At 50.9% G+C, this 16,797-nt stretch overlaps 1 long non-coding RNA gene across 1 annotated transcript; it reads left to right on the forward strand.

The window, feature by feature from the left end:
* The first annotated feature begins 16,106 nt into the window (after nucleotides 1-16,106).
* LOC111071099 lies at nucleotides 16,107-16,525 on the forward strand. Its single transcript, XR_002607455.2, has 3 exons — nucleotides 16,107-16,185; nucleotides 16,266-16,376; nucleotides 16,440-16,525. It is a non-coding gene; the product is annotated as an uncharacterized LOC111071099 (long non-coding RNA).
* The last annotated feature ends 272 nt before the right edge of the window (nucleotides 16,526-16,797 follow it).

Raw genomic sequence — 16,797 nt, forward strand, 5'->3', positions numbered from 1 at the left:
GACGGGTACGTGTGTGGACGTGCCGTAAGAGTCAGAAAAGTCAAGATGTGAACACAAAGGCGCACAGCCGGCCGTCCGTGCAAGAGAGTTCGCGCAGGCGCAGGCGCTGACTCTGACGCTGCTGGCGCTGCTGGTGCTGGTGCTGGTGGTGGTGGTTGTTGTTCTGCGCTCTCTTCTCGCGCATTATGCACACGTACAGTGTGTACAGCGTGTGTGTGGATCCAACGCTGTCGCTGTGTGGGTGCCAGCCGAAGAGAGAATGGGACCCCAGCAACAGAAATACTCTGCCACAGGCGAGAACGAGTCTGTTGGAGATTGTCCGTCCACTAGCAGCGGCCAGTGTTCAATGTTCAGTATCCACTACTCAGAGCTCAGCAGGTGCCTGGTCTGGTGGCACACGCATGCCAGCACACACACACATGCACGCACACTGCACAACGGCACACGTACACGTACAGTGTACGTGTGCATGCCCTTGCCTTGGGTTGCTCTTTGCTGCCTGCCACTCTGCCACTCTGCCACTCGCTCTCCACCATCCACCACGTTCTCTCTTGCGCCTCGTCTGCTTGGGGGCTGATTTGAATATAGCTTATAGCAGCGCCATCTATGGCCCACATTTGTCCAGAGGGGTCGGGGCATATACATTGTAGATGTACTGTAGTTGTTGGTGGCTCGCGATGTTGTTCTTTTTTTATCGATTGCGACTTGGGGCCGCCCCAAAAGCAGCAGCAGCAACAGCAGCAAAGAGTGCTGTGGCGGGGGGCCGACTACTATTCTATGGGTTGGAACAGGGAGGGGTGGGGTTAGGAAAGTTTTCTTTCGCGCTAATTAATGATAATGAGCCAAGCAAACAAATGCGTGCGCGGGCTCACTCGGAAAATTATGACAGCAGCCAAATTGGGATCACAATTGCAAGCAACCCCGATGCGGCTGCATCTACGGGTCTCCGTCTCCGTCCCCGTTCCCGTCCCAATTCAGAACAAACTTAACGCAGCAGTGGACAATTATGGGAATTTTATGGCCATTGCCATTGCCATTGAGAAAAGAAAGGGACGGGCACGGGGACAATGGCAGGGAAATGCTAACAAATCATAAAAAGGATGCAAGTGCCCGGAGCCGGTTCGAGGACAACTCTCAGCCCAACTCGGTTACTACTTCGACAGCAATTACTCGAGACTTTCAGTAAACGGGACTGACTTCAAACCCGATCTTTCAGAAGGAATAAACAACTCATTTGAATGACAATTTTAAGATGGAACAAGCTACGAATCGAGCGAAATAGAGATACATATCCATATACATAATATACATATACATACATATTCTAAAAAATTCGATTTACAATCGCATTTTTATTTATATTTCCCCAACGGATGAAGCCAGATTAGACCAGAATAATACCTGACTATAAATCTGACTGTGCCCACCGAAAATGGATCGAATCTATAAATATTCGACTCCAGGGTGGGAAAACTAGGGTTCGAAGAGGCATGGAAAACATAAGGAAATTCGAAGATCCTTAAATCCTTGACGAGAAATGAAGGCAATCTCTGTGGGCCAAAGCCGTTGATGTCTATATCGATCCTTCGCTCCTGAGGCATTTATCCGAGTTTTAAAAAAATTCTACCGAGGAATCAAAATTCGAATCAATTGGCTGTAATTCCTTCATGATTCCAGCGACTTTGTTAATGAAAGCTTTCGGATTTACATACCGATCCGAGTATACACGCACTATGCTACGTTTAACCTATGACTGTGGTTATTTTGGGTACCCAATATGGGGAAATGGAAGTGGGATTATGTATAGAGTAGAGAGTCTTACCTGTGGGATGGGAGTTGCCGCTGGAGGGTGAGATAATCGCCGCTGTCGGCGCAACGAGATGGTTATGGCCGGACGCCACCGCTGGGATTTGTGCTGTTTCTGCGTTACGTGTGTGCAGCGGAGACTGGGCTCCAGGTGTGGCTTGTCCGCTTCTGCCAGTAGAACTGAAATAAAACAAATACATACATATGTGGGGAAACATTCAGAAATCTATGTCAGAGGTAAGTAAGTTGATTCATATGCATAAGTACGGAGTTCTCATTACTAAAAGGAAATGATGGGTGAGTCCCTTCAGCAGGACTTCTGTAATAACAAGCTCCACCATTTCCACACTAAAACCAGGATATGCAGAGGCATTTTTGTACGAGGGAAGCTGTCTGCTCGAGGCGCTCATGGTTGGCCATTTTCCTCATGAGCGGCTGGGTTCTCCTGCAGGGAAGAGGACGATGGAGAGGAAGTGCCAGCTCGAGCTGTCGTCATCTTTCGCCTTTATGGCCGGCGCAAACGTCTTGTTTGCATTTGACACCGCTCAGGTAATGATGCAAGGCAACTCAGCAGCCAACCAGGGAGCAGAAACATTCAGGGTGCAGTCGGCAGTCAGCAGCCAGAACCGGATGGAGGATGAAGGATGCCGCGCGCACTTACTGCGATTCCCCGCAGTGCCAGCACGGAAGTGAGCGCCGGGACCGGGACTGGGACTGAGACTGGGACTGCGACTAGGAACGGGAGCGGGTCGGGGTTGAGGCAAGCAGGCAAGGCAATAACGACGGACAGCCGTCAAACACGTCGTAAAATTTGTTTCCTCGTTTCGCATTTGCATGGATGGTGCAACATGCTGCTGCTGCTGCTGCTGCCTCTCACTGATTTCCCGAAGGCGGTATCAGGGTCAAAGTCAATTCCTACACACGACCATTTGTATTTTCATGCCCAACTGCCGCTCGGAGAGCTCCATGTGTCGCTCAAGAGTTTCGCCTTTGCTTTGATCGCCGCTCGCTGGGGAACGGCCTGGACTCGCGGATACATGCAAGCACTTGGGGGCACGCAGCGTCCAATCCGCATTCCCAACAGCCTCCCATCCTGACCAAGTCCGGCCGATGGGAACTACCAGAGCACTCTTCCGGATCGGAGCGATCGCAGCGCATCGTGGGAAGATTGGTTTGTTGGGTGTCACAATTATCGTGAGTAATTTGTATTTCTGTCACCAGCACAAAGTCTTTCATTCTTTTTCTTCGTTCTTCAGTCTCCGGGGGAACAGAGTAGAGCCATAAAAAGAATTTCTTCCATTTTTAACGATTCCCAAATTTGAATAAGTTAATTAACAAAATTAATATTCAAATAGGTTTATGGTCGCGATGGCGGCTTATGGCTTCATTATGTGAAGTCGTCCCAGCCGCAGTCCCAGTCGCTGTCGCAGGCCGAGTCGAATTTTAAATTCAGACAACAATAAACCTACCACAAAATATAATCATTCCAAACAAATTCACATGCAATATGTCCAAAGAGGAGAAAGAAACAGAAATATGATGGTGAGAGAGAAGTTCATTGGCTCTGTCCGGTGGCCACTGCCACCATAAAAAAAAAAACAAATAAACAGAAATGAAAAAGAAAAAAAAAACAAACAGCCAGACAGAAATTTCGGGTTCCCGGATTCTCTGTCTCGCGGTCTCAGATCAGATGCTGCAGACGAATTAAATGAGATAAAATGAAATTCATGTTATCCAATTAGACACAGCCACCCTCCACCCTCCTCCCACTGTGCCCTCTGCCACCCTAAAGGGGTACCGTCGTGCGATCTTTAATGATCTTTCTCCCAGCTAATTATGATGCGTCTCTCCATCGCGCCGAGCCTTTAATTGCCTTGAATTTCTTTATTCTCGGAACCCTTTGGACTGTACTGGACTGCAGCGTTTTCCGTGTAAAGAGCGGCCGTCGTGGAGGTAACCGAAGACGAATCAGAGATAGTATAGTAATAGGAGAATCCGATTCTGACGAAACTGAAAATCTAAGCTCAGGCTGGTGGGCCTCCACAGCACTGGCGATGGAGCGTTCTCTGCTTTTCCGGGGGCCGAGCAGGCCGAGATGGAGGCCAGCAAACGAGTTCTCTCATTCCTGTTTTCAACAGATCATGAAAACGTGTTCTGTGCCTGTGCCTGTGGCTGTGCCTGGCCTTTGCCTGTGCTGTTGGATTCCTACGAAAGAGCAAGCCAGAAAGAAATTGGGCAACAGCCGCCAGAATCATTCGACTGAAAGATACAAAATGCACACAGACAGACACACACTCGACGAGCCATATTTAGAACAAAGAACGAGCACAGAGAACGGATAGGGAGGGGAGAAGCCAGGCAAGGCAGCAAATGAAATATCGTGCTGACAGCTTCCATGCGAGACATTTTGTGGAGAGATGTCTGCCTGTCTGCCTGCCTGCCTGCCTGCCTGTTTGCCACCGCCATCCGTGAGATACACGAGCAGTCGCATCGCCTCAACATGGCCACCGCCCCTTGCTCCCCGGCAAGAGCGATCTTCCCTGGTTCCCTTTACGACATCTCTCCCCCTGTTTGCTCAACATTTGTTGCCCTTCCATTTTTGGCAACACAGCATCCTCTGTCCCGCTCGCATTGTGCCACAATTTATGATTGAAAATGGCTTTGTTTAATTATGTACACAAGACGACAGAGCCCTTTGTCCGCGGCACATGTAATTGATTGTGCAGTCACAGATCAGCAGACGCTGCTCCCTGCCAATGGGAATTTGTAGAACAAGACAGTTGCGACCCGTAAATTACGTGTGAGCTATCGCATAGATGCAGCCCATGGGTTGTCCGTTAGACATCTCAAAGCTTAAGTTTACGTCTGGCAGGGCCCACCATCCCAGTCCCAATTGAATGCATCGGTGTGTAAATTACTTGGGGCAGCTGCCACTTCAGCTTCAGCTTTATTGTTCTGGACTATAAAACCCCACTCAAGCTTGATCCCGCTGACCATGTGCCGCAGAACACTTTGGGGCCCAAAGGTGGCTGATCTGGGCGCCAACCCTCTTAGGATGATTGGCCCCCTTAAAAGGGGCCAAGGTCGAGGTGTGCCGCCGAGCCTCGACCAGGTGAGAGGTGATCCCTCAGCACTGTTCTGCTGAGCTCCCCTTGGGCACTCCCATAGGCTGTATGCAAAATGCAAAGAAGTGGAGTGCCAATATTAGCAACAAATAAACAATCTAGTGGCCTGTTTATCGTTTATCGCTCATCGTTTATCGTTCATCGTGGCTCCCATTCGTACAATACAGGTTTAAGTACCTGAGAAAGTGCCGTGTCTGTTGCCTGCTGGCTGTTGTACTTAAGCCATATTTTAGTACAATAAATCTAACTAGTTAACTGCCTTTTATTGCCAGCAAAGCGTTTTACGACAAACAGACGGACGGACGGGAGGACGGACGGGAGGACGGGCGGAGCGACAGACACAACTCTTTGAGTGAGTTGTGTGTGGCAAGGGGAAATTGTATGTAGATTGCATTATATATTGTAATAAAAGTAAAATAAACACCCTGAAATTAAAGCAACACTTTTGGCCACTTTATGGGGAGTCGCTGCAGAATGGAACGGAATGGTAGCTGGTAGCTACAAATGTATCTACATACAATACATACATACATACACATGTGGTGGAGTGGAGTGGAGTGCAGTGGCATGCAGGGCCTGGCGGAGTGGTGCTTTTATGTTGGAAATTAAGTCGACGGAAACTAGGAAGCGCCACGGCAAGACCCGAGTCTGTTTGCAGTTGCTGGGCTGGGCTGGGCTGGGCTGGACTGGTGTGAATGGAGCCATATAAAGACTGCGAGGGAGCTGCTTATTGGGTCACCAATTCGAGCATTACTTTCACCTTCCAGCGCAGAACAGTCACCGTCTGCATCCATCGTCCCCAGTGACAGCCAACGACCTTCGTGGGACATCATAAGCGTAATTATACTTCAACACGGGAATAGGACTGGCAAGTACAGCAGATACATTTGCAGTCAAGTCAGAAGTGTTCATCGATTAAAATTCCGGCCACTGGTCAAAAGCGCAGACCAATAAACTGGTGGATCCGCCTGAGCTTGAAAGCGGCGAGCCCCGCGGTCTCTTTTATGGCAAAGATTTATTTCCCCTCCACCAGCATGCAAATGGGAAGCGAACTCCGTCTGAAACTCTGTCTGATAGGTGGATTATGGCGGGGTAAATATGGCAGTACTCTAATTGATTTGCGATTCGCTTTCGTTTGGTTCATTGACTGGCACCTTGGCCACTCAGCGACCTGGCTCGTTGTCTGACTTGCTTTATGACCAGTGGGCCAATGTGTTAATTGCTCTGCCCCACTCTCCTCTCCACTCCACTCCACTCCAATAAGGTGTTAATACCATGTTTATGGGCATTAAATTGGCCACCAGTTAAAATTCCAGCAAACACGACGAGAGTTATGGTGTCGTTAGGCCATTTCATGGCGTCTCAGCTCAGCTCAGCTCATCCCCATCCCCCATCCCCCATCCCCCATCGGTATACACTCCATCCTCACATCCATCCCCACACACTTGTGCTCCAGCATCGGCATCTCCGCGTGTGATAAAAGACGAGCAGCCGAATGCAGAGCTGGGTTTTATGTCTGATTAATTGTCATAGAACCAGAAAGACACAAAAACCAAGCGGAGACTCCCCCTCTCCGGATAATTGCGCTGGTCGGAAGTGGAATCAGTTTCCGTATCAGAGTCGAGTCTCTGTCTGTGTCTGTGTTCGTACGCAAATTCCCCAACGGTTCTGGGCCCAATCAGTTTTTACACTTTTTCAGTTTTCAGCGAAATTGAATTGGGGAAATCAATTCCCCCCGAACCACTCCACGGGTGCTGCCTTACGCTAAGCCGAGGCCCAGACATAAAGCCCATTCTGGCCAAAAATAAGTGAAATCATCAATTTCAGTTCTCCCTATTCCACATTCCCTCCACCCTCTGCCCACATTCCCGCATCCAGCCCGGCGGGGGATGCAAAGTTGGCTGGTTGGTTGGTTGGTTGGCTACATTGTCAGTTTCTTCTGGGAATTCGCTCGGTTCTCCTTCATTTATCTTTCCTGCGCCGTCTTTAAGCTCAAGGAGCCAGCACAGAGCACAAAGGCGGCTGGCTCATTTACATAAGCATAATTTCCACATAGAATAGTTACATGGCTGAAAAGCACCCCGCCGCCAGACTCCCATCCTCCTTCCTGCCAAAGTCAGCAAAATATTTATTCAAATAGCGTGCGCGGCCCTTCCCCTTCCCCTGCCGCTTGCCCGTTCCCCGTTCGACGACCCCTTGCCGTCTTGCCAAAGGTTAATTTCAGTTTGGATATATCAACGGCCGCTGTCGCTGGGCCTGGCAACCCTGGCAGCCACCCACGCATCCCTTCCGTGACGCCGCTGGAGGCCAGAGCTGGCGAAAAGCCACCCCCGCAAATGGCAGGCAGTCGCGATAAGCAAAGTCAAAAGCATTCAAGGATAAAACGAAAAATGTAGAGAGAGAAAGAGAGAGAGAGAGAGAGACAGAAAGTGAGGGAGAGGAAAAGTAAGAGTGAGGAGAGGACACAACGCTTTAGGGCGGCACACGAGCACGAACCACCCCAAAAAAGGAGTCCACGAGGGCGGAGGGTAGCCGAGTTTGAAAACACTTTTGCTGACGTTGTCGGTGGCTGTACACAAACACAAACACACACTGACAAACACACACTGACAAACTCGTACAGCAGTGGGGGGGTCCCAACCGAATGGCGATGGTGGATGGGGGGGGGTGTGGGTGGCAGTCCGCTTGGCGTATTTGTTTGTGTTGAGGAATATCGATCCCTCTTGGGTCGTTGCCTGCACTCAATGAGTTCTCAATTTACTTTGTGCCCCGGCTTCCGCCTCACACTCCTCCGCCCAACACCCTGCCAGCCGACAGCCTTCGCTTCTCCGTTTCTCGGGTATACTATAGAATTGTATCCATAGACACATTCTGCCAGCCATCGACTGGAGACAAAGACATTCCCGAACGGCCAGGCCAGGCCAGGCCAGCTTGACCCACGAACTGAACCGAATCCACGCCACTCCACTCCACTCCACAGGGGAACAGGCGACTCTGCTGAGATGCGCTGCACCAATGACATTATTAATTGAATTATAAATTCAAGGTTTTATTAATGTCTCCGCTCGAACCCAGCTGCAGGTTGCCCCCAGCCGGGGACCCCGAGCCGAACCTGAACCTGAACCCTGCACCAGACCTCGCAACTCTGAGCGCGCTACGTGATATGCCTAAAAATGTCCGACAGCCCCCGCCCCACTAAACATGTCTGTGTCTCCGTGTTCACGGAATTTCAGATGACTAACATGGCTGGGACTCCAGCTAATTTTCATTTCGGGTGCCCAGCCCTACCTCTGAGGGACACGGCACAGAGGAGAAGGAACGAAGCGAACAATGGGCCGAATTCGTTCCTTAGTGGCTACAAATATGGCGAAAGAGCACCGAAAGCCCTCACTATACGAATAAGTTGTCTGTTCCAAGGGATCTGCTCTAGATGGGCAGTGCCAATAGATTATTCCTACATATCCCACATGTAAGTGTCTCGTATTCTTGGCATTGAAGTGCGGGCACATTCTCCCCCCTCGTATCCACTGTGGCACAAGAACGGGGAGAAAATAAACAGTTCCCCGTCGGAGCGGAGCCCCAGGCTGAGCCCGAACCTCAGAACGAGCGCTGCTCGATTAGCCATCCGAGGGGAACAGGCGAGATAACAAGTTGAACCGGTCCGTTGGTCCGTTGGTCCGCAGTCCGCCGGACAGACAGTGCGAAGAGCAAAAGACATGTGAGTAGAAAGCCACAATCAGAAATTTAATAATGGCTGCACAAAAGGCAGCACGAAGCGCGTTGACGTGCACATATTTTATGGGTTTTATACTCGTACCCAGGCAGTGAGGCAGTGCGGGTATCTGACGGATGCACATGTTACGCTCAGAGGGGAGAAAGGTGAAACGCCAGCGGCACAGGCAACAGCAACAGCAGCAGCAGCAGCACCGAATGAAGTCATCGAAAATGGCCACCAACGGATTCTAGCTCTCTGCCACTCCCACTCCCTACTGCTCTCCTCCGTCCGGTGAAAGCAGCTCACCTGCTCACCTGCTCGACCTTCTGCCTGCCCTGCCCAGCCCTGCCCTGCTGCCTGATCTGCTGATCGTAGGACGCGATGGCGTATGACAGAAGGCGGCAGAGCAGAGGGCTGGTCCAGGAGCAGTCCCGATTCCGATTTGCGCCACCGATAAAAGTAACCGACGTGTTTCCCATTTTATGACTTCATAAGTGGAACTTGGCTGCTTTTCTTGTTGTGCACGAATTTCCCTTTGTTCAGAGGAAAGTCGTTAAAATTTTCGGATAAGCTGCATGCCCCGGCCCGAGATCGGCTTCACTTGGGAAAGTCTGCGGGACAATGGGAATGGAGGTGCACATAAATGTCAAAATTCTGAAATGCATCGCTTAATCGGGGATGCACCTGACTTCGATCCGAGCCCAGGGCCAGGGACTCCGATCTGCATCTGGCATCGGTTCGGCTGCAGTCGCCGCACCTTAGATGCCGCCGATTGATGAGTCCCGTACGTCCCGTCCGCCCAGCCGATCGGTGGGTAATTAGCCCGTTTGTTCAATTTCTCACGCCCGTTAAATAAATCACTTAAACTTTGAAATGAATTCTTCATTGGCCACCACCCAAGTGGTCACCGCCCCCTGGCCACTGGCCCCTGGCCCCTGGGCCCTTCTCCGTCTCGTCTCCCTTCTTCCCAAATCCACTCATAAGCGACTTTTTCCACGCTTTTGTGATTTTTGGCAATTGATTTAATGTGTCATTCATAGATTTTTATTGCACCGTTTTATTGCCGTCTTTAACTTCCGATTTACCACAATTGGCCCGCTTGGACACTGCCCCCCGCCCGGTGGCACTTCACCGCCCGCCAATGACATTCCCATTCTCACCCAGTCGCAGTCGCAGTCCCAGTCTCTGGCCCGGTCCTGTGTGGGATCTTAACAGGGAAATCATGTACTCGCCGTACTTTACTTTATTTATTGCCATTTTTAATACCGCTCGACTCGCCAGCCTGGACATTTTAACGCCCTGCACGCTGGCCCTGTTGTCGCGCCCAGGACCGGAACTGGGCGGACGACCCTGGGTAAGCGACCGGGACAGGGGGCAGGGGCCAGGGCCAGGCCACTTTATGTTACAATAATGTTCCCCCGACACTGGCCCCAGCCTGAAATCGAATTGTTTTGGCCATAAAAATCAAAAAGGTAATTCGAGCTACTCGGCCTGGCTCGAGTTCAGAGCCGAGCAGTTCCGACGGGAACTGGCTTGCCACCTGACTTGCCTACTCCCAATTATTGATTCAATTATCAAGCCAAGAGTCTGACTCGGCTTACGTAATGTCGTCGTCCACTTACCAGCTTATGTTTGAGGCAGTACAATTTGGCGAATGCTGCAGCGGGGAAAGTCAGATCTGAAAGAACCAGACACAAGTTTTGCCATTTAATTATTTTAATCCTTAGAAATGTATCCCCTCCATGTCTTCAATGTATAGGGTATAGAATATTTAATCTGATGGCAATGTGCCTCCTCGCTAAAATTTCATATCATTCGAGTATTACTCTTTCAATTTACACTTTCCCGTTGGTCAATTCTCAAGTCTTTGGTTTTGTAACAAATTAGAAATGATTTATTGGGAGAGTGGCAGAGTCCAGGAGCTTGAACGCCGATGATACATACGAGCAATGCCTCTCGGATCGATCCGAGTACTGGGGTGGGGTGTGGTGGGGTGATAAGGCGCACTCTGATGACGGTTATGATTATTATAATATTCTCCGAATCTCTTCTAATTATGTGCTGACGAATTTTTAAATCGAAGCACTCGTATAATCCGAGGAAGATCACGGGGCAGGGCAGGGCAGGGCGTCGTAAACGATCCGGAATAAATCCGATGCAGCTTTATTTGTGCTCCAATTTGTATTGGGTGCCCGAATCACGACGTAATGAACTTTTAAACATGTAAAACTTAAAATTCCCAAATTTATGGCCACCGGACAGCGATCGTTGGTATAAGAGCGTACGACATAATTTATGAACGACCCGACCCGCACACACTCGCACTCGCACTCGGCCTGGACCAATCGAGGCCCATCGAACCCGATTAGCGGTTGGTTCGAAGTCGGAATGGGAATCAATATCGGGATCGGGATCGGGATCAGTATACACTTGATGGCAGTCCAAAGAGCCGAAGCCAGGCCAGAGAAATAGCAGAGCGGAGGAGCAGGCGGCGGTAAGCACAACAGAAACAGAAACCAAAACGGAGGCGCGGACGCGAACGCGCATGCGATAACGACTCCGAAATTGTTAGAGAGCAACTAACACTAAAAAAATTAAATTCAATATTTTGTTGTTTAGACGAAACCCCAACTGAAACGAAATCTGAAAAGACTGGCAGACTGGCGAACCGAGCGCGAACGCGAATGGCGCTGTTCCCGAGCACCAGAGCTGGAGCCGGAGCGAGAGCGGTCTCCGGGCCCGAGCACGACAACGACGACGACGACGACCACGAGCGAGATCGCGAGTCGCAGTCAGTCGCATGTGGGCCATTGGAAGGGGGGGTCGGCACCGGTGGACAGGGTGGACCGGGGGACCGAGGGACGTCCAAGAAGAGAAACACACTAAACATTTTTTACATAGTATTATTTTGGGTTTTATGGCCTGGCGGATGGAGCGAACGGTCGGACGGAGGGGGGAGGGAGGGAGGGAGGGACCGAAAGAGACACAAAGACGCGAACAAGTGAACGTCCAAATGCGATCTGGGATCGCAGGCGGTGGGATCCAGGGGCGTCGGCAGGGGGCTCATCTCCACACAGAGCAAGCCGACAAAGTCCACGGAACCGAGAGTACGGTTCGAGTATTCGCCCGCCTGCTCGCTCCGCTCTCCTTCTCTGTGTTCCTTCGCTTTATTTTAATTATAACATTTCTGTTGTGGCCGCGAGTGTGTGTGCGCGAGTATCTGTATCTGTATCTGTGTGACTGCGGCCATTTCACATCACACAAACACATGCGAGCACGAGGGCCATGCCAAGTACGAGTACGAGTACGAGTACTCGTACGTACACACGGGCTTATTCATATTCCAGCGGCAACATTAATGCCAGACGAAGGCAAACTTTGCACATCTCGACGGACTTTGCGGTTGGCTGACGGAGCGTCTGGCAAACGTTGCGTGAAAAGTCGCAGGGAAATTCCACGAAACTGTGGAAAACTGCAAGCTGAAAACTGTTTCGTGGCTGATCGGAAACAGGCCCAAATGTGCCCTCTAGATGGAGGCAGTATCTTGTGGGAGCTACAGGTTCCAACGGCTACGGGCCCCCATTCCGCCGGATGAAAGTCGAGTGCCAGCAGCTACCCCCTACCCTCCCCTCCCCTCATCTGACGGGGCTGTGCAAGTGCCTGTAATTTGCTGGGGGAATCGTAAAACATCTTCGGCATCCTGATTCGCTTTGAAACCCGTTTGGCCCGTTTGGCTCTGGGCTGCCAATCACAGCCAAACCAGTTTGAGGCCAGCGTCAAGTGCGAAAACAAAAAGCAGCTCTGAAATTGCAACTAAACTGAAAATCAAGTTGAGCTTTAATTAAAAACCTGGAAAATACAATTAAAAATACCCGTCAGCCACAGCAACTTGTGCAATTAACTGTTGCTGGTGTTGCTGTTGCTGCTGCCGAGGCGAGAGAAAAACGGACAAAAGCAAACAAAATTGTAGAAAAATCTCTGGGCTAAGCGTTGTGTGTAATTGGCCAACCAGCACCAGCTGGCGAGTGGAGAAGGCTGAACCTGAACCTGAAGCTGAAGCTGAAGCCGAAGCCGAAGCTGGGGCTGGCCATGAGCACAAACGCGGACGCTGATCAGCGACGCGTTGCCGCAGACCGTAGACCGCAGACCGCTGCTCCGCCCCTCGACAAGCGGCCTTGGAGACGCCACTGCCACTGATTGCGATTACCTATGCTCCATGCCTTACCTTGCCCTGCCACCTGGCCCTGGCGCAAGCGAACAAGATGAGCGCGTAACGAGCGGCGGGCTTTGGGGTTTCGATGGGAATGCGCCGAAGAGGATAGGATGGGGCCGGACCGGGCCTGCTGCCTGCTGCCTGGTGCCTGGTGCAGGGGGGTCGGGAAGGAAGTGAGCTGAGCGTGTTTCATAAATTGAAAGCACTGCTGCGGCACAGTAAACCGAAAATTATTAAGCCAAGCAGCCAGAGAGAGCTAGAAGAAGAAAAAACGCCATTTAGATGGCAATCTGGCGGTCAGGCAGCAAACAGCAAACAGCAACTGACGACGGACAGTGGGAAAGCGCTGGGCTTAAAAATGGCAGTCAACGGGGGCAGTTGAAGAAGGGAAAGCTGCGGGGCAGCAGGGCAACGGGAAGCGGCAGGGGGCTGGACACACACTCACGAAACAAAAACTCGGCCATAAAACGCTTCAAAATTGCGGCTCTGAGCCACAAAAGCGAAGGAAAAAAAACCCTCCAACGAAGCAGCTCACAAAAAATGCGAGTAATTATTTTTATTAAAGAAACAAAAAACGAGAAACGAAAAACGAAAAGTCCAACAGTGGCTAACGATGATTACCGCCGCCGCCTCTGCCCCACTCCCCGCCGCGGCTTTTTGTGCTGGTTTAATTAAGGCTGGTCCCACGTTGGAGGGGGGAAAGAGAGTCCTAGAACCTACAGAGGAACCTAAACCTAGCCGTTCCTTCTTTAATCTATTTGTTCTGCAATGTTCCCAAATACTTCCCAAACCTAGTGCAGAGGGAGGGGGAGGACGAGGACTAGGACTAGGACTGAGCTCATCAGGGCTGAGAGTAAGACCCGAGATTAGCCAAAAGTCATGTCAGCTGCAGTCCTATCGGACACCCGCCGCTGATGGCTCAATCTCAGCTAAATAGAGTGGACCAACAATTACCAATCGGGCTGAGTGAAAACTGCGGAAATTTTCGAAATATGCGGCGGCAGCCAATCGCGAAAATGTTGAAAAGGAAGTGTGGGGTGGGCGAGCCGGGTTGCCGGGTAGCCGGGTAGGCGAATGACTGTGGAAATGGCAGTTTTTCATCCGTCATAAATAATGCTAAGCTAAGCGCCACGGCTGAGGGAAAAACATGCACGGTCCATTAACTTTTGGCGGAGTGCGGCACGAGTGGTGGTGGTGTGTCCCGCGTTCCTCGTCTCCATCCCAGCGGCCTCGACACCAGAGCCGCCGCGGTGGGGGCTGAGTTCGTTTGGCTGACATTTTGCGAGCTGCGCAAGAGTTGCAGCCAGAGGAGGTATGCCACAGGGGCAGGGTATGGGCCAGGGAGTAGGTGGAAACAAGCTCAAACGACTCAAGCCGACTTGGTGATGTGTTTTACCTCTTCTCCTCCCCACTTGTGGCCACACAAAATCGGACTCCGATGCGTGTGTGCTGGGGCAAAGGTTACACAAAGGTTAAGTGGATTCAGATCTGCGCTGAAATTTGCATTCGGCGAGCGTTTCATTCTGCTCTGCTGCGCGACCGCCGCCGAGCAATTCCTTTTATTATTCATATTACCTTAATTATATTCGAGCGCTGTAGCGCTGTAGCGCTGCGTCGCCCGCAGCGCTCCTTCCTCTTAATCTTAAGTGCTAATAAAATTAATTGTGAAGTGCCTGAGGCGCCTAGGACTGTGCATTTAGTTACAAAGCGCAACTCGTTAAAGCTGCATCAAACAGTGTGAGTCACGCGCAGATGGAGTCGGCTCCCTGCAGAACCTGCACGCGTTAAGTGCATTCGTTGCAGGAGTGTCTGGGACAGAGCAATCCTCCGAAGAGGCGGTCATTCATGGTCGTTGGATTGGGACTAGGGAAGACTTCACTTCACTTGTGTTGCGCATCTCCTTTCGATTAGAAGCTCATAACGTTCGCAAAAACGGAAATCAAACGGTCCCCGTCCCCACCCATCAAACAAGTCAAAAACGAATATTATAGCTGGTGTTTAAGGCTCATAAAATGGAACATAAATTATTCTGCCGTGTCTTTTTATGAGTTAAGGTTCTACAATGAGATGCGATAATTGTAATGTAAAAATCACAAAGCAACTTCACATTTCAATTACTTTCTGCTGACTTGAATAACATTGGAATCGGTTGGAATCCTCCACGAGTGTCTCGGGCACTTACGGAACTCCCTTCCATCCAAAAGTATCCGCACGCAGCGGGGGAAGTGCAGCAGCAGCTGCAGCTGCTGCACTCCCAAGCCGAAGAGTCACGCCATGGCTGCCCCGCCCTTGACGCAGTCGCGGCAGAGCAGCCGCCATGAGTGTGCGCGAAACTCACCAAACAAAAACTCACCACGAAATCCACGAACGGCCATGCTGCTCGCGCTGGCAGCGACCGACTGGAGCGTGAGTGCGAACGAGCCAACGATCGCCCGATCGCACTCGGGTCGCGTGTGCGAGAGCGAGAGCGAGAGGCAAGACCAATGGCTGACTGAGGATGAGAAGAGCCCTGCCCACTTTTCGAGCGAGTCGAGCGAGAGATAAACATATTGCACGAGCATTTCATTCCGCCAAATGCACCGCGCAAAAATATACCCGAGTATAAAATAATAATAAAAAGTAAACGCTTTTTAATTGTTGCCAATGCCGATGCCGATGACGATGTCGATGAATCACAATCGAAATGTCGAGCACAAGCAATGCCGAGCACAGAAACAACAAATCAAATCAAAACGCTTTTACTGTGGGCCGCCTCACCGCCCGCGTGCCCGCGCGCCCTGAGTGCCTCATGGAATTATTGCTATTATAAAAAATATTTTGTTGGCTCGTAAAAGCTGGCCTCCCCCCTCCCGATCGGACCCGGCGGTGGGTGTGGGAGTGGCAAAGACTGCCCTGTCGTATGTGTGTGTGGGTGTGGGTGTGGGTGGCGGTCGTGGTGTTGTCTATTGACGGGGAATCCGCTGCGCTGCGACGCAGCGACGCTCGTCAAACGCCAAAACGCAAATACAATATTTTAAGGTCTAATTTTTTGACGAGTTTTTAAACGATTGTAAAACTCTTTTGCCGCCCGCTGCCGCTGTCCCGCTTTTACGAGTGCGAGGGCCATTCAAGTGTTCTGAGCGAGGCGAGTGAATTATGGACCGGGCTAGGCGGGCTAGGCGGGCTAGGCAGGAGATAGTCTGGTCCGTTGTGGCTGCCACTCGCTTTTGCCGATGGCGGATTTATGGGGCGGCCAGCGCCAGGGCCACGGAAGCGTACAGCAGAGAGCGGAAAGAGCTCAGCGAGGCAGTGTGACAAAGCCGAGCAGGCTGTGTGGCGTTTATTACGTGAGTTATGACACCTTTGGCAGCCATTCCGGCCGCGGTCGTGGCAGACAAACTATTAACAATGGTAAATTAATTGCAAGCCAATAAAAGCCGCACTGAATACTGCATAGGAATAGGAATACGAATTGGAATACGAATAGGAACGAGCGGAGGCGCTGGCCAGCGATTCCGTATGGAATCCGCATCGTCAGGTAGCCCTCGTAAAAATGCCAATTACAGAAATCACAACAAATCATAAAGTTTTTTAATTGCAGGCTGCGGCGGCAGGCCTTTGCCATTCCCCCATTCCCCCATTTCCCATGCCAGCCCATCAACCAGTCAGCCAGTTCAGTCCAGTGCAGTCTAGTCCAATCAATCAATCAATCTTTGAGCTGCGAACCGCGCAAGACTTCGAGTGTTTATTTGCCCAATAAATTGAAATAATCCGACAAAGTATTTATAAATAGTTTACAAGAAGAGTTGGACTCAGTTAATAGAATCGCAGAGTTCAGGATGAGCGATTCATCCCGTCCCAGGGCCCCACGCATCCCACTCATAAATACACTTGTTCGGCGCCGCCATGCCCCCGCATGACCGAACATATTGTAAAACAATTATCACCTGTTGCAAATT

This window comes from Drosophila obscura, unplaced genomic scaffold, assembly GCF_018151105.1.
Source record: "Drosophila obscura isolate BZ-5 IFL unplaced genomic scaffold, ASM1815110v1 contig_192, whole genome shotgun sequence".
Taxonomy (NCBI): Eukaryota; Metazoa; Arthropoda; class Insecta; order Diptera; family Drosophilidae; genus Drosophila; species Drosophila obscura.